Source organism: Anser cygnoides, chromosome Z (assembly GCF_040182565.1).
Source record: "Anser cygnoides isolate HZ-2024a breed goose chromosome Z, Taihu_goose_T2T_genome, whole genome shotgun sequence".
Classification (NCBI taxonomy): domain Eukaryota; kingdom Metazoa; phylum Chordata; class Aves; order Anseriformes; family Anatidae; genus Anser; species Anser cygnoides.
Window position 1 is genome coordinate 36937419 of NC_089912.1, and position 21792 is coordinate 36959210.

The 21792-nt window shown below is 39.0% G+C and overlaps 1 protein-coding gene and 1 long non-coding RNA gene across 10 annotated transcripts in view; one reads left to right on the forward strand and one right to left on the reverse strand.

Moving 5' to 3' along the window:
- The window catches only part of CDC42SE2 (CDC42 small effector 2), a 79067-nt gene that overhangs the window by 18443 nt on the left and 38832 nt on the right, over positions 1–21792 (forward strand). The window lies entirely within an intron of this gene.
- On the reverse strand, positions 13227–20935 carry LOC106045100 (uncharacterized). The gene is made up of 3 exons (XR_001212617.3): positions 20800–20935; positions 15204–15287; positions 13227–13753 (listed from the first exon to the last, which is right to left on the reverse strand). It is a non-coding gene; the product is annotated as an uncharacterized lncRNA (long non-coding RNA).

Genomic DNA, 21792 nt, shown 5'->3' on the forward strand with positions numbered 1-21792 from the left:
CAAATCATTGGGGTGCAGCTGGATTGTATAACTCACTCATACGGCTTCTTAAATGGGGAAGCAGGGGTAAAAATCTTTTTTTTAAAGAGCTGAAACACTTTGTTCACATTTCACAGTAGAACTCAGCTGATCCAGAACAATATTAATGCTGAAGTCCACAGTGTAACTTTTCCTGTCGCTTTTCCACAATAAAGTGCAACATGAGGAATGAAGTCACTAAGGATTTTTGCCAGTGGAAACCATAAAACAGGAAGGCTAGGAAACAAAGTTGATCAATAAGAAATTTGCTATTGTGGAAGACAATTTGCATTACACCTGTCCATATGAAAAGAATATTAGGCAAAAAGTAGTATAGGAGTGTGTGCCAAGAAAATTGGTTGTTAAATTGAATACAGGTTTGTCCTGCTTTGTGGGCAAGCTCTCTTGTAGTCTAATGGGGAGGTAAAGGGAAGGAAATCCCGAGGTCCCCAAAGAGATGCTGCTAGAAACTGAAAGTAAACCTGCATGATGTTCAGTTACTGTAGCTTGAAATGTTGTGTGCATGCCCTGAGAGATCTTTCATTTCAAGGTTTTAAATTTAGACTTATAACTAGCTATAGAATGTACTTTATAAATGATATTTAAAGCATCTCTCTAACAGATGGAGAAGTTCTGTTCTCTAAGATTTCTTTTTTTCTTTTTTTTTCTTTCTGGAACCGCAGTCATATGCGGTAATGTTTATCTTAAACTGGATAAGCTTATATACAGTGTGAAATACGGCGTCCTGAAAAGGCTCTGTGTGCTTCCTGCCTTCATGCGTGCAGTGTGCTTTGCAATCATATCTTTGGTTTTTACGCCCCGGGCCCACGCACTGTGTAATGCTCAGCGCAAAGTGCCATCTGCAGTTAGCATGCTGAAGAAGAATGTTCTAAGACTACTTGAGCACTGGCATCCCGTTTCTCCAGAGAGGCCGCAGGGAGTTTTAATAGTCTTTGTCAGAGATTTAGTACTTCCTATCTGTCTTCTGTACATCAGCTTTGTAGTTATCCTCCAGTGTGTAATGCCTATCCATTTAGAAAAGCTACCAGACAATGTGCATGTGTTATATAGTCAAATTAGATTGCTAGACATCACATAGTTAAGGAACTGTATACTAGAGCATGAAATCACCTGAGAAATTTAAAATGTAGTAAGTTGGTAGGTCACAGGCACAGAAGAGCTCATGAAGTCCAAGAATCTGGTCCTTGAGCAGGCTGGGTGCAAAAGTGAACTTAAGCAAAGATCTGCTTCCTGTACCTTATCTAAATCTTGTTCCTGAGTTACAGGTGTAACTTCTGACCATGGCCATTTAGAGATACTTCTGTTGTCTGTTTTCTTGAAAAGAAGGAAAAGGATAAGTCTTTTCTATTTTACTGGTCTAGTACCAAGAGAAAGAGGAAATAACGAACAGACGTTTGCTAATGGCCTAATTTAACCTCAGATTCATCTTTGCCCACAGAAAATACTCTGCCAGCCATATCACTCTGACGTCTTCTTTTGGAACAACAGTTGCTACAGCATATTGAAGGACGTAGAATGGCTAATTTTCTACCCTTGTTTTTAACATTATATACAGTTACTGGGTATTCCCTTAATTGTAAAAGCACTTTAAGCTCTGTTCCTTGAAGGACATGTGTTCCAGTAATCATTTATTTAGAATTTTGGCACCTAGAATCAAAATACTGTCTTGGAAGTCTCAACGACACTCAGCTTTAGATATGATTGTTTCACAGATGTCTTTCTTTCTGTATTTTCACAGATAACTAGTCTGCATGTTTATTTATGCCCAGGGCTGTTGCATTTTGGTTGAGCAGTTTGGATGCTACCCAGTGTCCAGGGGAGACTGATCTGGCACATGTTTATTGGAACAGTCTTCATTCAAATATTAGATTTCTCAGAAGACACCATTTTGCAATATCTATTTTTAATATAATGAACAAAGTAATATCTTGCTGTCCATGCCTTCCTAAGCATGAGCTAGCTGCAGTGTTTTTCAAGGATTCAGTTTCTTCTTTGGACAGGGATAATTCAAAGAATAGTCATGTCTGTCTCTTTCCTTCTCTGTATTAAAATGTATTGCATTATTTAATCCTTCTCATCTTTCTTGTTTTCCAGTTATTGGTACTATCAGAATGTTTTCTGTTACTGACTAAACTGGGGAGGAAGTGTAAGCAGGCAAATAATTCTCTTATTCCTGATGCAAAACAGGCCTGTGCCTCTCTGGCTGGATTATGCTTGACTGACTGTTCTCTTGTCAACAGTTATACTGTCAGTGAAATTGGGGCAACTAACCTTGGGTATGAATTATGTTCCGATGCTGAGCTGCATTTTCACATCCAGAACACATGCACTGGTTGGTGCAAGAGTTTGAAGAACTAGGAGAGTGGCCGGGAACCATAGTTCCCTTAAGTCCTATTGACTGCAAGAAGAGGAATGCTGCTTTTGAGCTGACTCAAGCAGGAGAGTAGTGGGGGAGTTGCTGTGACTTCACTTTTTTTGTTTGGTTGGTTGCTTTTTAATTAACGTGAGTGAATTAGAAAATGAGTATGGTAATGCCAGCATAGCCCCCATTTTAAGAGTAATAGGCTTTTCAGGTATTGTTTGGAGAGGTAGTTTCACTGTAGGGAGCTGGAAATCTGAAATACCTTCTCCCAAAGGTGAATGCACGGGTGATGGTTATTTGCCGTATGTGTCCCTAAAAATATGTTAATTCCCTTATACAGAGCTCGGTGTGGAGGCACGGAGGAGCATGGTGATTAATTACTGGGGAGGAGCGAGAAGTAGAATTGCTGCTATAGATTTGTCTTGGAAGTTAAACAGAGTAGTGCCTGCTTCCCAAATCTGGCAGGCTTTGGGTGGAAACTGCTGCGGATTTGGCACTTGTGACAATCAAGCTACTTAACTTCCAGTTACGTTTTGAGAAGCTTCTAACATAAGGCTTCTGACTCAGAATGCCACAAGAGATGGGGCTGCTACCATATTGACTGTTTTTTGCCTTTCATGGGCTGTGATTAAACACACAAACTAAAAGCTACGCTGTGACCTGAGTCATTGTAGTCCCTGCTGATTTTGAAGTACAGATCCCCAGACTAACATGCACACAGATGTTACTACTTCATTTATCTGTTTTGGCAAACAAGCTCATGGAAGATCATTGAAGCTTCTTACCAGAGTTGCCACAGAAGGAAAATATGATTTATTGTTGAAATCTCAGTAATTACCTTCAGATAAGTCAGTTTAGAAAAATATTTTGTCAACAATTATGTTCTCGTAAATGCCATGATTTCTTTGTTTTGTTACCCTCTTTCTTCTGCTCTCTGTCTTACCTCCTTAGTATCTCCTTCATTATCTTTGCCTCTGGATATTTAGATACTTTTCGGCAAATCTTTTTAACGCAGCCTGTTGTCTGTTGTGGTATCTTAAGTGCTTTTACTTCCTTTTTTCCCCCCCTTTTTAAATTTGTTCAGAAACAAAGCTCCCACCTAATTCTTTTATTTTGTATTTAAATTTCAGGCCTGTTTCAAGAGTATGATCGCTCACTCTGTTCTGCCTCTCTTCTCCCCTCCCTCTCTCCTGTCCCAATATAACCTTTCCTGTAACCTTTCTGTGTTCCTATCTCTTTCAGATGCTTGTATCTCAAGTAGCAGTAGTGGTTGTTCTTGGTGTGGTGATGCTTGTAAACAGGCCTGTGACTCAAAGTGTACTGGATACATTATGTTCTGAAAGTCTTTTCATGGGGTTTTGTAGCAGAAAACTCTATTTCTGGTTCTAAAGCCTTGGAAAAAGCTGCTAGCATTGCAAAAGCTGACTGTAGTGCCTTTTAAGGCCAAGAGCTTGGTATGCTTAACTACAGTAGTAGTGGAGGCTCTTGGTTGCTTTTTGTTAATCTCTTTTATTACCTCGGTGAGAGTAGTAACCTCTTGTAAATAGGCATCAACTTCCCAGCTGTACATTTTTGCTGCAGAAAAGTTTGACTTATTACATGGCTAATAACAAGTATAACAAAAACGTGTGCTAGCTCTAGTCTCTAGAGACTGGTATACTTTCATTTCTATGTATGTTCAACAACGTCACATAGTGTTTACTTACTGGAAGCTTCTACAGTAGAGTAGAGCTGCAGCTGTAACTGACTTGGTAGGTCAGTCTGAACTGGTGTGGAAGTGTTTTCATGTTTGTTTCAGTGTCGTTTTTCTTCCATGGCTGAAAATCCTCTACATGGAAAACACATTCACATGTATCCAGAAATAATAGCTAATTTTGCAGAAACTGATTATATTTGGAGGACATATTCAATATAAACAAGCAATTTTGAAAAGAATGAACATCAGCCACTTCAGAAAATGAGTGCTAGCTTCTCAGAACAGCTTGTGTAACGCTTTTTCCTATTTCACTGTCCTGCTGTATTTGTGTATTTTAGATAGTGGGTTTTTTTTGAGATACTACATTTTTGATATTACATTATTCATCAGAAAGTGGGCGAAAGCGTTTTAGGTGATTGTTTCCAGAACTCCTTCAAAAATTCCAAGCAGTTTGCTTCTTTGTTCATCACAGTTGCAAAGTGGTTGAGGTTGGAAGGGACCTCTGGAGATCATCTGGTCCAACCCCACCTGCCCAAGCAGGGTCTCTTAGAGCTCATGGCAGGATCGTGTGTGTGAATGTCTCCAGAGATGGAGACTCCACAACCTCTCTGGGCAACCTGTTCCAGCGTTGTGGCACTTTCACAGTAAAGTGGTGGTTCCTCGAATTCAGGTGTAACTTCCTGTGTTTCATTTCGTGCCTGTTGTGTCTTATCCTGTTGCTGGGCAACACTGAAAAGAGTTTGGCCCCATCTTCTTGATGCCCTCCCTTAAGATATTTTTACCCATTGATGAGATCCCCCCCTTTAGTCTTTCTTCAGGCTAAACCGGCTCAGTTCTCTCAGCCTTTCCTCGTAAGAGCTGCTCCAGCCCCCTAATCATCTTCATGTCTCCCTTGTACTGGGAAGAAGACACTGAATTCCAGGTAGGACTGAGTGGAGGGGGAGGATCACCTCCCTTGACCTGCTGGCAACACTCTTCCAAATGCACCCTAGGATACCATTGGCCTTTTTGGCTGATGAACGTACTGATAATTATTAATTAGTAGAATTAATAGGTAAGAGTGGATGAACAGTATGCACACATTGTTATTACTGGTTTTACCAGTACTGTCTAAATTTTATAACAGTCTGTGCCTTCAGTACATTTCAAAGAAAGTTAAACCAGCATTTGTTTTGAAGTCTTAGTCTCATGTTAAGTTAAGCATGGTAGCTTTGTGCACACATCACTAAATTGACTGGAATGCTTGTGTTTGTGTGTGTATGTTTTATATATATACATGTATATATATATAATGTATATGTGTGTATATATATATATAATTTCAAGCATTCAGAAATAGATGTAGTGGTGACATAAGCAAATGCTGTCTTTCTTATCAAACACCAGATAGCACTATTCATTGCACTGCATATTCAAGAATCACAGTTATTTCAGTGCTGCCTTGTGTTACTCTATCCCACCTCTGACTCTTACACATCTTTATTTGTCTAGTTACTTCTGCACGTGTGCTGGCTAATGTGAAATAATGGTGCTTTGTTGTCTCTTTTGTTGTTGTTTTCTTTTGGTTCTAGCAAATGTATGTCTTTAACATGAAGTTCTTAGCAATTGTTCTACCATCCCCATTATGGAGCTATACAATACAAATGGAGAGATAGCTATGGAATTAGGCTAAGAAAAAGAATAGGTGGAATCAAGTATCAAATAGTATTACAAATAAACATGGTATGTGCACCTTTTTTGATCTTGTATTGCTACAGAAGAAAGACTATAATTGTAGGTTAAGGCATCACAAATTCTGAATTAGTAGAACAGTTAAGTTCCTGTTGCACTGGAAGTATTTGAGTTATGGTTCTGGTACAATACTAGTTATATAGTTCAGGGCCTTATTTAACCTACTGACCTTTCGCTTTCCCCTAGGTTATTACGTGACACAGAACTGAGACAGTTAACCATAAAGGTGGTGTGTTTTTTTTTCCGAATGTAAACTTCTACTGAAATTCCTTTGCAGAAATTACACTTGTTTGTTGCTGCCTTTCTTTGGGCCCATTCAGAATAATCACATGGGGCTTAAGACCTCAGCAGAAGTACCAAGAGGAAGTATTTTAGGGAAGGTCTAACCTGTTTCTCACAAGGTTACCAGGAAATGGGCTAGACTGTCTGCATATGTCCCATGTTAACATGTTATTGCATATCTGTCATATATGGTCTTTCCAGAGTTAGATCACAGGTGGCAGCTCATGGGACAAGTAACAAACAGCCTCTTGGTCGTAGATGGTATCTGGAAGTCATCTGTTGACTGGGAGTGTGATAAGTGTACAGCCTTGTCAAGATACTCTGGTAATCTGATGGGCAGCAAGCGCTGCAATTCCTATGGCCTTTTACGGAGATTCTAGTTCCTCTCTACTGGCATAAACCCCCAAAATTTTTTCCACTGTTCCTAGAGAGACAGACTTTCAGGTAGAGAACTGCTAACCTGGTAACATGAAGTGAAAAATCTTCTCTGACCCTTTAGTTAGGGTAGGACCTGAAAATAACAGGCCTAGAAAAACTGATTTCCTTTCTACCTCTTGCTAAGCAACAGTCTGACATCCTATATTAAAATACTTCTGCTCCCTGTGTACTCTCTGAATAAGCTTATTAATGTAAATAATTGGTTTGGGTTGCTTTCCATTAAATGTAATCTTCCTTCTCTGTTTTCATTGTGAACTACTACTTCACATATAGCCTCAACAAAAGATCTGTTTTATCAGTTGTTACATATTGATACTCAGAATTCTTGCGGTAGGTTAGTTTCTTTTCTTCCCTATTCTGTTTCTGCTATTCAGTAATGATTTTTTTTACCTAGAGGAAGGGCAGTTGAAAATGGACGCTATTTTTTTTTGAGTATTTTCTTTCCTATGACACTACAAATGCTAAACAAGTTTTTCATAGGAAATGGCTGAAAATGTACTGGCACTTACAAGCAAGAGGATACCAAAACCAAGCCAAGAAACAGTTTATTGGTAATTATTTGGAATTTGACTTTTATTTCTTAACTTTTTAAATTTATTTGTCTTGCTAAATATTCTGCATGGAAACACTGCCCATATCCTTCTTGCCTTTATAACTGGTGCAACTGTGTTAGCACGTTCACTGAATGAATGCAGTTGTAAATATCAATAAAAGATTTAAATTAATCATTGAGAAGGAAGTTCAATGTCAATGAACAGTGTTTTAGATTGGTAGCTGTGTCCTTTTCTGTATTGTGCCTTAAGCTGGTGTGAGGCTGTGTACCCAGAAGAAGGCCTGGACTTCTAAACAAAAGTCTTTTGAAGATTGGCAATGTTAGCAGATGGTTCTTCATGCTTTTGAAAACCAGTCACTAACATCACCAATCATTTTACTAATTCCAAAGTTATACTCCAATGTTAACTTTCCATAAAATCGCAAGTAAAGATGACTGAACAATAAATGAACAACTTTTGAAGACCCCTTGGCAGAACTGGAACAACCTGTGGAAGTCGTCTGCAATTTAGGAAGGGCATGGGATTCCTGGTGCAAGTGTTCATATGTAAATAGTCGTGACTGAGCGGCTGGGATTCTCCGAGTACTTTCTGGTGGGGGACAGAGGGGGGAGTGCTCTATTCTGACTGTGGGAGCTCTGAGAAAAAGATAATGAAGCCCTTTGTGCCCCCCTCCAAAGACATGCGCTTCAGCGGGAATGGGCCATGCAGCTGCAACCCTAGCAACAAGGCACTGGAGAAAAGAATTAGGGCAGCTTTCCAAAAGAGAATGGCCACAACTGAGGATGAGCAAATTAAACTGCTGGCATAGCATTTAGAAGAACCTGTGTGCCCATTAGTCTTCCTAGTTTGTTGTTGTTGTTAATTTTTAACACTTAAATTGAAATCCCCGTTCTTGTTTTTGTTTTTGTTTATTTTAGTAAATAGGTAAATCAATTACTTAAGATGTGCTAGTGTCATTACTGTTTGTTACTTTTAACTGTATCCTGTTTTGGGCTTTAGGAATTTCTGGTATTGAACTTAGCACTAAGTATGTTCCCATACACAGTAGAAAAATCTTTGATTTTTTTTGTTGTGATTTTATGGGTCTTAACTTAAGAGTCTGTTTCCTGAAGAATTCATAATGATGTTTGATACAGTGCACAGTTCATTGCCATAAGTTAAATAGCATGAAGGAATTCAGTTGTAATTTATTTTTTCAGTGTAGATGCATAAAACTCTTAAAGAAGCAGTGGTTTGACAAATTAATTTATTTTAAATATATTTATGTGTGTGTGTATATATATATATTCATAGGACTTTTTGCAATATTTGTATTGGTTCTTGTAAAGGGGTTATGCTATTGTGACAGATGCTTTCTACAGAAATTAATAATACATGTTTCATTTGTAAGATGCGGCAATCTGATCTATTTGCATGGAGAGCCCTGAATGAATTGAATGATGTGAATACAATAAGCTTCATTAATTACCCAGCTGTGGTTGGTGAATCACCAACCACAGTTCTCGCTGCATATTTGGGAGAGAGGGAGAGTTTGTTTGGGAGGGAGACTGAATAGTGAATACCTTAAGCCAAATGGTCTGTGGCTGAGTGTCAGACAAAGAGGTCTTTGGGGAAGTGACTGATGATGTGCTTTAAAGGGCAGCAGCCGTATCTGGCCTTCACAGTGAACCTAGCACAAGAGCCATCACCCCTTCTCTCTTGGGAGAACCAGGGGAATTGAAATCCACTGAGGAACCGAGCGTACCTTGCTGTGAAGGTGCTGTTACTGCATCATGGTCATCTAGTTACGGTAATGAAGAAGGATGACATGACAAGTTTCGTTACTTCATTTCTCCTCCCCAGTTTTGTCTTACCTCCTACATGCAGTCTCCAATGTCTGTGCTGCAGGCTGGCTGTAAATCAGAGCTCAGAGCAGAAGACTTTACAATTCCTGGATGTGCTCGGATGAGGCCGATGTGCTGACCTGGGGCAGCATAAAGTTAGGAGCACATTCCCATCCACTGACTGTGCTGCAGAGGTGATCATGTCCTGCACAGGAGCAGGGTGGAAAGCTGGAACAGCGTCCTTGTAAACTGTTTGAGTGTGATTTGCTGGAGCTTGATTGTAGATGGGATGTGCTACTCATTTCTTGGCTTTTAAGTTTTTTCTTTTGCCTTTTTCTTCACTTGTTCTATATGCAGCCTGTGCAGTGAAAGAGAGCTGAAGGTGAAAGCTGGGAAGAACGTGTTCCCCTAGCAGGTGTATTTATTTATTTGCTGTTAAAGTACAAAGGGAGAAGGCTGGCACCTGCTTAATATTCGGAGGCAACCTTAGTTTCAAATTACAGAATTCTCAGTATTTTTGTGAGTGGTAGAAAAAATAAGGGAACTGTTTGGATCTGGCTTGAGATTTAAGGCTGTACTGAAATGCCATATTTAACAACTGCATAGAATAAAGTGACCGTTTCCTCTTTGCTATCTTCGTATACACACTCAGAAGAAAAATGTTAAAAACAAGTTGCATGCAGTCACTCTTGTGCTCTTTACGGAAATTGCTAGGGAAAGTAAAGCTAAGAATTTAAAGAGCTCCACTTTATTTGAGGAAGGGCAACAGTAATGGAAAAAGCATGCTAAAGAGGAACTGTAACTTTTAGCTAAATGCATACCTCTTACACCTTAATCTCAGCTTTCAGATAAAAAATTGTTATGCCAGGCAAAGCAATTGGTGGTTTTTTTTTGTTGTTGTTGTTTCCAGATATACGCAAGATTTCTTTGTCGACAGATTGAAGGAAGATACCCCTCCACACACAGAAAAGTAAAACCGAACAGTTTTGTGGCATTAGAGGAGATAGGATCTCATTTAAAGCAGGGAAACTTTGCACGGTAAACTGAATTACAGAAGTTCAAAACACATTACAGAAGTTTGACAGTTTAGTCAAGGTAGTTGCTGCTTGCTTTTCATTTGTGTTGATTTAGTTAAGTCAGTTCTACAAACAGTTTAGATTGTGCCCTCCAGCAAAATCCAGTGACTCAGTTTCAGACCTTCCATTGGAAAGGATTGTACAGATGAAATATTATGATATTATTAAATAGTTTTATTGTAAATTAACAGAATGTGAAGGGAGTAAAGATGTCTCTGTTTTTTTTGTTTTGTTTTTCTTGAACAGAGAGGATTCCACTAAATTTAACTTAAATTGTTAGTAATAATGGAGTTTTCCAGTGGTTCTGTTGTGCGCAGAAATGCTTGCTACAAGTTTTGTAAAGGTCATCAGGAAGACATTTGCCACCTGTATATACTTCAGAGCTGTTACCATCTCTTGTTTAAAACTGGCTACAAAAGTTTTTAAGTTTGAAGTAACTGGAGAAAAAGGGCAAAAGTTTATGGCTAAATGAAACAGTGCATCTTCTCTCAAAGTCAAAAAATCTGTACTTTTACCTCTTTGTAAAAGTTAGTGTGCTTTTTTGGGCTTTTCTTTAATATTTCAAACCTTTGTCTGTTTATTTCTAGTTTCTTGGTCATTTGCCACAGCAGTTTTTAAGAGAAAATGAAGCTGTTGTGATACTTTCTGTTTTGTGTTTCCAAATTGCCACAATCTCTGCAAAGGAAAAAGCTTAAACAGTGTTTAAACACAGGTATGGTCGCATCTGAAGTGAAGCACATACCTGTATCCTTGGCTTTCCTGACCCTGGCTGTACCTGAAAAAGTGGTGGATTTGTACATCATGAAATTGTGATGGTCGGTCATGTTTCTCCATGGCACATGCAGCCAGGATGATCCCTCTGAATATCTGATATATATGTATCTTGTCATCTAGGGAATTAGGTATTTGCCAAGAGAAATAACGTAGTTAATCAAAGTTTACCTGTCAGATGAGTAGAATAAGATGCCACAGAGAACAGGGTAGGTGGAGTTGGCAGGGCCACTTTTTCAAGCTTAAACTTGGAAGGATCTGATGTTAAATCCATCATGAGCTAAACCCTGTAATTCAGTTCTCTGTCTGTGGCTTGTTCTGTAGCCTTATCAGTGTAGTTTACAGAAGAGGTCTTGGAGGAACCTGGCAATACTTCCTGATCCAAAGAGCTACAGCGGTGGCTGCTGCCATTTGCCTCGCAGCTTTATTATGTGTGTTACAAAAAGATTGCCTGTCATGTTGGCTGTCTGGAAAAATTCCGTAGCTGATACCGAATATTTCCCAGTTTCAAGTGGGCAAGCAGTTTTGATTGATGTGAGAAACACTTAATTCGTATTTATGGAGAATCTTGTTTGGTGTGGCAGCAGCATTCTTTTCATAGCGAGGAAGCATAAGTATTAAATGTCATGTATTTGTTATTCAAGACCTTTTAAGTTTATCAGCAGTATTGTATGTCTAGTGATTGTTTTGGCAGGAGAAATATACCATGGTTGAAGCACTGTTAACTTTTCAGGCTTCCCTAGGGTTTTTGACTGCTTTGTTTAGGTCAGAAGGTTGGAAAGGTGGAAAGGAGGAGGCAATATTTTTGTTTGTGTGTTGGTTTTATTTCCATTCCTTAGCTGTTTGCAGTAGGTAACTTACTAAAATAGATACTGCTTGGAGACAGTATGCCTCTGATCCATACCACAATTATTTATACTGCTTTAAAATGTGTTTTCTTGTAAATAATTTCATTTTTCCCTTTAGTCCCTCCTGAACAAATTTTCATGATATAGGTGTTTGTACTTGAAACCTTTAATTCATTGTGGATAAACAAATAGTGTAGGGTAACATGACAGCAGAACTGAAGTGCTTACAGTGGGAACAAGAACATAACTTCAGTACTGCACTGGTGTGCCAGGGTAAGACTTCACTTCATGCTGCGAACATCTGCTGTACGTATATTCTGGTTTGGGCATTGCAGAAAGCAGTATGTAGTGGTCTTTTTTCCTCACCCTATGTGCTTGGAGGAGAGATGTTCTTGTGGAAGGGATGAAAAGGCAAGAAGTAGGCAGGGGCAATGTCTGAGGATGGAGACCTGGACAAATCAGGGGTAGGAGCAGGAAGCACGGCCTCCTCCCTCAAGAATATTTCTGGGGACGTAAGTGTGAAAGGGCTCTCTAGCAAGAAGCACCTAGTTCAAACCACGTCGAAGGCCTAGCATTTCATCACCTTCATACTACAGAAGAGGTGCACGCAGCACCGAAGGGTTGTTTGGCTTGCTCTTCCGATATTACCTTCTGTCCTGTGGCTGCTGTCCCCAGTGCTCCCCTCTCGCAGCGCTGCTGCAGGAGACCCTGGGCAGCACAGGGGAGAAAATGAAGATGTTGGTGTCAGACAGCTTGAGGGCAATTACCTTGTTTGTTCTAAATGCCGGAAGGTGCACAAAACTCCAGCTGAAGCCTTAGTAGCGGCATAATAGTGCAAGTATCTTGAAGGTGGAGGGGCTTAGGAGGGGAGATGTTGAGTGGTCTGGGGTTAAGTTCTTCTAAATTCCTCATTCTGCCCTGCCTCCAGTAGCGTTATTCCTTTCCAAAGATTTGAGCTGTACCAGGTGGATCATCATACAGAAGCTAGATACATAGACAACGCTGATACATTTACTTAGTTTGTTTGAAACACAGAGATGTATGGCAAAAAGTCAAGGTCAGTTGTAAAGGAGGAAAAAATTTCTACCTTGATTACTTAAATGTATATATACCTTGATATTTAAATATATATCTGTTGTATGTCCTTACTCAGAATGTCATGAATAATAAAAATAATGACAAAAGACAGGTGAGGTGTGATTTCCGTCCCTCCATGTACGCCCACCTTCTGGATGTTTCTTTGTACAGTAAGGAGAAAAACTGCTTTTTTGCTGTATTTTGCTTTTTGGAAACAGTGTGGAGGTTGTGAAAATGTTGCTTGAGAAAAGGGAGAAAAAAAGTTAATGGTGGGATGGGATGAAGTTTTTACACAACTCTGAATTATTACTGAAACAAGGACGCAAACTTTTAAGACTGCATATAACTAATAATCAGGAAAGCTTTCTAAGGGAAATACTAGATTCCCCATAATTCGTTATCTTAAAGTGACATTTGGATGCCTGCTGATTTAAAAAAAAAAATCACAAATTTGACTAGAGGTTGAAGTTAGTGTTCATTCAATTATGACTTTAATGTCTTTTTGTGTAGAGTACTAGATTAACAACATTGTAGAGGCCTCTTCAGATTAGAAGAAATACAGTCCACTTGATACAATTTTCGTTTGTATGTACAAGTCCTAAACCAAGATTTCTTTGAATTAGCTGATGATGGTCCACACAAAAAATGAAAATGTAAGATTTTTTTTCCATTAGAGTTATCAAAAAAATAAAAGGACTGAAAACTGGACTAAATACAAAACTGTAGAAGCATACTACTGGCCATAAATGAACCATAGTTTTTATTACTTATTTTTGTTATTTTTGCTGGTTAAAAATACAAGTACACTTTCAACTTGGTAGTGCTTGACAGAGGACAGTCTCACTAAGAAATGCAGACTGGTGACATAGCGATGTACTTGAAGATGCATGCACTAGTAAATAGGATGTTGTTTTTCTCCATGTAACTGCTATAGGTCAGCATTAGTAAGTCAGCTTTCCATCCAAGCCATGTTTCTATTTCTTTGGCTTATTTTCTCCTGTATAATTTGCCTCATCTGCAAGCCATTTGTTTCTCATCTGTAGTCTCGTGTCTTAGCTATAAAATGTACATTAAGAACAATGATTAGGCTCTTTAAGATCCTGTTGTGTTAGGAAAATCCATTTAAATAGAACATACAGGTTTGCAAAAACAAACAATTGTATATTGACTTCGGTACATTAAGAAGTGAAGCAGTATCTGGCATGATTATAGCCATGTGTTGTTGACTAATTGTAGTAAAAAAGGCAGATCTTTTTTTATTTTTAATATTTTGGGGATTATTTCCACTTCAAGTGTACCTGAGAGGTAAACATGGATATGTATAGGCAGTGTATATGTGATGTATTAATATATTACGTAAATAGACTTACTGTATTCATAAAGGCTGTCAGTAAGGTTGCATAACATTTGTTTCTCACAGTATTGCTGAGTATACAGCAGAGCTTTTATGAATACAGAAGACAAGGTTTACATGGGTGAAATGAAACTAGTAAAAGTATGTAAAAGTTGATAGGGATCACATGCTGACTCCTCATGAGGATACTAGAATTTCACATGACTAGTTGAGAATTAGTGTCAGCAGATAATTGCAGCCACTCTCCAATATACTTAGAACATAGCATACTACATTCAATCTTTCCCACCTAAACAAGCATTAAAACTTTTCTTAAAGTGTTAGCTGAGAAGCAGCATGCAGTATTACTGCCTTGAATGCAGAAGACCACTTATTTTATTTATTCTGAACATTATGATCGAATAACTGATGATTCCCTTTAGAAAGAAGAATGTTGCAATTTTATTATGAAACGTTCTGAATATGTGACTTTATAGTTACATTGCTAGAATGCAATGAAAGCAGATATCAGGACAGTTAAAGTTTTTTTTATTACCATGGTTTAAGTTGTTGACACTATATATTTTTTTTTTTTCAGGGCAGATTATTATTGGCCAATTCAGAGTTCTCTAGACAGAATTCAGAGAAACATACCTGTTTCTTGATAGGAAAACACACGATATTTTTATCTTATTTTTTTTCAATACTTTCTCCTAAAAATTTGAAGATTAACATACACAATTCTAAAATCTAATGATTGCCTATTGGTCTATTTTGCTGGGGGAAGGATTGCCCTCTGTCTTTAATATCATCATGCAGTTTCAGTGTCCCAATTCTGCAAGAAGTTATACGTTGAAATTGGTGAAAATGGCTTGTGCTTAGAATGTCCTTAAGTATCTTGAGTTATAAATTAATATGATCACTATGCCTCAGTTTCCCATGCGTGCAAAATGCAAGAAGTCAGGAGACTTCCTCAGCGTCAGGGTGTTCATGGCAAAGCCAAGAATAGAACTCTTATTTCCTGCCTCCCAGTTTTGCTTTCTATTTCAACAATTAAATTAATTCATGTTAAATAGTTAGCAATGTGATTCATGATGATGGATTATATGCAAAGATCTTTATATATATGCTGTTGTAGGTATGCATGATTTTTTACAAAAACTCAGCAATTACCAGGCTTTGCAGTGGTGGTCCGGTCACAAACCTGACTTCAGAAATCCTATCAGTGAATTCACAGCCCAAGATGAAGAGTCATGCCTGTGTTAAAATACAGGGAAAATAGAGTTGAAAACAACATTGTCATTCTTCTACCTGTTTGATACTGGTTCTTGAAGTTTTTACCAACTCTTTAAATGGTTACTGAATCAACTTTCTTATTTTTGGTAATGCAGTGTTGTCGTACATTAAAGATCTTTTCATTTCTTTCCCACAGAATCATTTAAAAATGGAATGGAAAAGATCTGCTCATTCATTTGTTAATTTCTTTGCCAAGATATGACTGTTTGCCTGTGGCTCTTTTTTTTTTTTTAACAAATGCTCTGTCCAGTTGAGTGCTAAATGACTCATGTGCTGGAACTTCCACCACTTGCATACTGAGACTGTTCTATAATCTAGTAAAATTTTAGTGAGTGTTTTTCTGATAGTCACCTTCCTGTTTTTGCTCCCTCTCTCCCCTCCCCCCAGCTTTTACTGTTAAATTGTATATTCGTTAACTTAGGGTGAATTGATTAAATCTGTGTTAGAGTAGAAAGAGGACCTGGAGGCTGGGTGTCAGAGTACAGGGTACTGTTTTTTTCCAGCCTGCCTTCAGAAGTTATTTTTTGGGGGCATAATAAACACCTTTCTAATTAAAGGTGTGTTTTATACCTCCATTTATCATCTGAAAATGTGACTATAAATAAAATGTGTATTTAGATAGAAACCTCTTGTATTTGAGCCTCATTCAATAAATAAGCTAGATTAGTTGATCTCATATTTACTCCATGCAACTTAAATTTGGTTTACATTCATCGGTGAAAACCTTGCACTGGTGCCTTAATCACTCTGTCTTTATTGACCTCAGTGTTGAAAAATACTGACTTGATACGTGGAGAACTTTCCGGTTAGTATCAGCTAAAGACAGAATTTGTCTGTATGGGCGCCAATCTTTACCCTTTAAGGACAACAGAACCTATCTGTGAAACTGAAAGAGAAGTCTCGCAAAAAAATATCTGAGTTGGCTGTGCACACTGAGCTTCTCTTGAGGTTACTGATTTAAAAAAAAGTGTTATGATAGCTCCGTACCCATAAATGCATCTCATGCATGAAATGCCTAGAATAAAGAGGTGAGAAGGCAGATCCTTTATGTGCAGGCTTTTTGTTGTTGCAATAGCCTGGAAATAGTCCTTTCAGTTTTCATGTGCTGCAGCTTTGGTTCCAGCATGAAAGAGAGCAACACGCAGCACTGTAGGGCATATCATAAAAACAGCAATGTCTCTAGCTCCTTGGTCCTAACTATCCACGGTGCCTAAATCGCCCACCCAGGGGGATGAGGGGTGGATGGGGCTGTTTGGTGTGGGTCATGCTCTGAGGTCCCGAGTCTGGGTCACCTCTGCACATGGACGCTGCCATCGCTGCTCTGTGCTTGCTCTCCATAGGGAGCATGGAAATCGTCTCTGTCCCGGGCACCCTTGGTGCTTGTGACAGCTAGCCCCATCGCTTTCAGCCCGGCTTTTGGGGGTGGGGAGGATTGCGGTGTGGTTTTGGGGGGATTTGTGAGCGAGTTGGGATTTTCCTGGTGGTCTTGTGCTGCTGTGGGAGCTTCTTCCTAATCCAGAACAGAACCCCCCAGTCAGTCACGTTGAGCAAAGCCTGGTAGGAAGAGTTGGGCAGCTTGATCATTTCTAATGTAACCAGACCCTTGTTAAGGCTGCAGACAGCACAGGCATTGCGGTTGAGAGTGCATTTGCAACACCAGTTTCTGAACACCTGGTGTTGTGGTGGAAGACGTGTTTTTCAAACAGCATCTGAGAAGCAGATAGACTTGCCGTGAGTTAAGCTTTAGCATACGAGAAGAATTTTCTGTGTTCAAGGAGGTTAAAAATTAAACCAGTGACTGTGAAGGTAAATTGGGCCAAAATGTCATGCTGTTATATTTTCTTTACTGCCCCTTGTAGAAATAGAGTGGACTTGCAATTGAGCGTGCTCTTCAGTTTAGAAAGGCTTTTTTTTTTTTGTCAAACTATCGAGTTCTTGGATGTCAAACAAAATACTTCTCAGTGTAGTGGAGGTAGCATTGAAATCTGCAGCACGGAGATTGCTGGGAGGAAATGTCAGTGGCAGTCTGTACCTTCCCTGTTAGAGGCGGTGGTTGGATTGAGATCGGAGCCTGAAAGTCAGCCTCCTGTCATGTGATTCACAATGTCTTTTGTACTTTTCTTACCCCCAAGCTTGTGCTTTTAGAAGGAAGAAATACTGTTTTGATTAATTTTCAACTAGGTCACATTGAATAGCTGGCCTGACTCTGCTTTCCAAATGTCATGTAGTAGTTCTGCCTGTAATGAATGTAACTTCTATTGTGTGACATGACTTTAGTCTAGAACGTATTAGAAAGAGAATAGGAAGGGTGTTTCTAGTGCTAAATAAGGCTGAGAGCAAATAAAAAGCAGTGTTTTTGGGGAATAGAATTAATAGCAGATGCATGAGTACATCGAAGCCAACGGGCTGAAGCAATTTTGCAATCATAGTAATTGAGTAAATGTGTTGTAGGTGAATTAGGTCTTCTGCTGGAGAGAAAAAAAAAAAAAAAGAAAACCTTAGCTATCTAAGTATTCATCAGTTACCTCCTCCAGCGTTTTGGAAGATGTCAGTTACCTGCACTCTGTGGGGTGTTTCTGGCAGCTCTCTGCAGGTGCCTCCAGCATCATTGATAACCTGAGGCCAGGATACTGTGGAGGGAGGCGGGCAGGGCTGTCCCACCCTGTGAAATAGCCAATCTTAAACAAACCAAACACTAAATAGAGGTGGCAGGCTGTGCTGAGTCCTCGTGCATGTTCATGTAACATGTAGAGAATACTTTTTTTGCATAACAAAGAGCAGAAAGGTATTTAGTTTGAGAAATGTTTGTATGTATCACAATTCATTCCACTCAAGCATTTTATTTTTGATGCTTTAAGAAACTGAGGTGTTATTTAAAAAAAACAAGGAAAAGAAATTAACAGAAAACAGTCAGTGTGCAAGAGCAATTGTTATATTCTTGGAAAAGATTGAATAGTTCGTGATGCAGGATTATTTTTGCAATTTATTCATTGAAACTCATGAAATTGTTGGCAGACTGAGTTTGCATCTTGGAAATCATAACCTATTTGTGATACTCAATTTCTTAATAGTATGTGTGGTAGTACAATTTCTAACTACATGCTGTGCAGTTATCTTCTGTCTTTTGTATGGGAACAGCTGTACTTAATACAACTAGAAGTTCACTATGGGGTTCAAACACTGTAGTCCTGTGGTTATTTGGTGTCAGACTACACTTGTCACGTTGCCTGTTTACTTCCTTATAGCGAGTCACTAACTCGAGAATATAAAACTTCTTTCATATTTAGTAGACAAGCACTGCAAGTCAGCAGCTTTCAGTTTGGGGAGTTGAAGTGCTATTTTAGTATTTACAGGTATGTACAATTTGTCTTAAAACTAGTTGGAGAAGTAATTCTTAGCATGAAGAATTGATGTGCTTTCAATCTTAGTTTTTTCTGCTGAACTGGTTATGTTATCAGTGGAGGTAAGTCTCATGCCCATGTATACGCAGGTTGTTGCACAGGACAGCCAGATCACTTCAGATTTACGGCGGTTTTACATTGGCAATAAAACTGTACATAACTTAACCACTGTTGAGATATGACCCAGAGGGCATTTTCCAAATTGGCGTTTTTAATAGTAATGGCCTTGAACTGTTTGTGGGTACACAGGGAATATAATCCAGAGTTTCTTGGCATGATAAGCGGGTCATTTCTGAGGAGACAATTTAACTTCCTGTACATTCAGATGTCAGAACAGTAGTGGCTGTTCTGTTGAGAATACATACTTTGTTATAATGCATCTGGAACATTTTGAAACTGCCTTTGTTTCTTAACTAGGTCAATAATTTTGGTATCTCCATTGAAATTGCATTTCAGAGCTAGAAATTTGTCTTGTGTACTGTGTATTTTTATTTTAAATTGGCTATTTTTCTGTGTATATTATGGCATAGTATCTTTTCTCTCAGAATACTTGTTTCTAAAATTGCATGTCTCCACCTGGTTCCTTAAGCTTTATTGATATATAATTAAACTTAATTTGGGAAAGTTTGTGTGTTTTTTTCTATATAAAAGACATACCAAACAACAAACTTCATCTGCACTTTCAACCAAAAGAGTAATAGGTAAATATCGTAAATGAAAATCTTTGAAAATGTTCAATATTTTGTTTGCAATTAAATTTTTCATGGTCTTGCCTTTAAGTGTCTAGATAAACATTACATCAGTGTTTTGAAAAAGACATGAAAGAACTCTCTGAGGTCAAATATTTTTTGTAAATACCCTAGCTGAATACTGAGTATCATTTGTAGTCACTCTGAGAACTTGGGGGATGGAGAAGGAACGAGAAATAATTCCTTGTAACTGATCTGCAGCTTCTGAATCAAGCTGCTGCCTGAAAGTGGTCCCAAAATAGGATACTGGATTATAGGATTTCCTCTGTGAAACAATCATGTCTAGATAGGTACTGTTATAGCTACTAACAAGTTATGTCTATATGTGCATGTTAATAGCTTAGTGTACACAATCTTAGCAACAAAAATCTCCTGAGGATTTCCTCCATCTTTCCTCTTTAAATCTCATTCTGTTTTGAAAAATAAGCATTGCTTTCAGCAAAAGAAAAGGTGCTGTTGACCTGCAAAGCCTTATTTCAGACTGACGGCAACTCTAATATATTTTTTCTTTACCAGCTGACCCTAGAAACTTTTTTTCAGTTTGTGGTTGTTCTCCTTTATATAGACTAGCTGTTTCAAGTTTGTAGAGGTAAGAATTTTTTACCTTTATGGTTATTTTCATATTTGCTGTATTACAGCATGATGGTCTTGGTCATGGGAATGCAGTCTTTTGTGATCACTGCAGTTACTGAGTTACGTGTTTTGTGTCTGGCTTCACACAGGTGCATGCATATGCAGTCATAGTATTTTGTAGGCTTCTGGTATCTAGAAATGTATAGGAGGGGTTACCTGTGCTGTGGAAGTCATGTGTGCTTCTTCCTTAGTAGTTCTATTTCAGTGTATTGTAGGGTTGGTGTGGTGTTTTTTTTTTGTTTCTGTTGTTTTGGCAATTGTTCAAGGATTCTAGAATTAGGACACTTTCCTGTGTTACGGCAGATCTAAATTATAATAGCGAACCCAACTCTTTGTTTCTACAGTTATTTTTAGCTTTTCTTTTTGCTTGAGTGACTTGAGAAATGTCTGGAGGCAGAGGAAGAGAGGCAGCTATTGCTGTATAATGGTATACCGAGATGAAACCTGACCCTGGTGCCTGGGCGTCACATTGGGCTGCATGTCGCGCAGTGCTGCTCCAGATACCGATGGGAGGAGGGCAAAACCTGAGCCCAGCTGCAGTCTCAAAGCAAGCGTGGCCGTGGCAAGTGTTTTCACATGTATGTGTGCTTCTGAGTAGAGCACTCTTTGTGAGACTCGCTTTCTCAGGTTGGTGTAGGTCCCCATGCTCACCTTCACGGTGAAGTCGCAGCAGGCCCATTTAGCACTTACCAGCTCCTACCAGTTTCAAGACATCTGTGTGTCCTGGTTCTACAGTATGCCTCCATGACATCATGATATTCCTGCCTGATGTGGGTGGTGGTTCTTCTGTTTCTTCTCTGTTTTCTGGCCAAAGGTGGACTTCTTCTGAAATAAAGCAAGTATTTTAATACATTGATCTGAAATGTCTAGTCAGGAAAAACTGACCCCGCTGCAGAGCAGCAGCAGCCTGATTTGTAAAGGTAGGGGCAGGTAGGGCTGTTGTGTGAGCAGTTTGAACGAGCGGTGACCGCAAGCGGTGGGGTTTGAGGCCCCCACGTCTGGGATCTGCGTGGGGCGGCAGCGTGAGGAGAAGCGTCTGAGGGGAGCACTGAGGAGCGAGGCCGTCCACGGAGATGGAACCGCTGGGCCCCATCTCCAGCTGCTGCATGTACATGTTCCCGACGTCCTACCTCGCCTGGCTAGTCCAGAGTGACCCAGCTGTCTTCGAAATGATTTTAAGTTTCCTTCAGCCATCCCCCATGTGCATACATGCCTGCATGTGCATAGAATTCATCATCTGAAGCAACTAACAATAGAGAAAGTGATAAAAGGGCTAGAGAATAAGTATGGAGATATGACAGGGCCCTAAAGGCTAGTAGATGAAAAATGTGCGCTTCTGTGGCTCTTTGAAGAGCTTTGAAGAGAAAGTGATTGCTTCTGGTATATCAGTTTTCTGTGGAAAAAGGAATATTAAATGCTGTGAATGCTTTTTACCTATTGTCATAGTAAAGAACAGGTAAGGGTCCTTTGAATATCTCATATGGTCTGTCAAGTAGTTGGTTGTAGATTTTTTTTTTTTTTCCTGTGGGCCATACTACTCCTACATACTACATACTACATTGTTGTTAAAATAATGAACTCCGTGGACCTGGATGTTGATCGTTTCCTGTCATTACTTTAGAAGTAATAATTGGGAGCTGTTTAGGGATTTTTTTTTCTATTCTTTACAGAAATGATACAGTT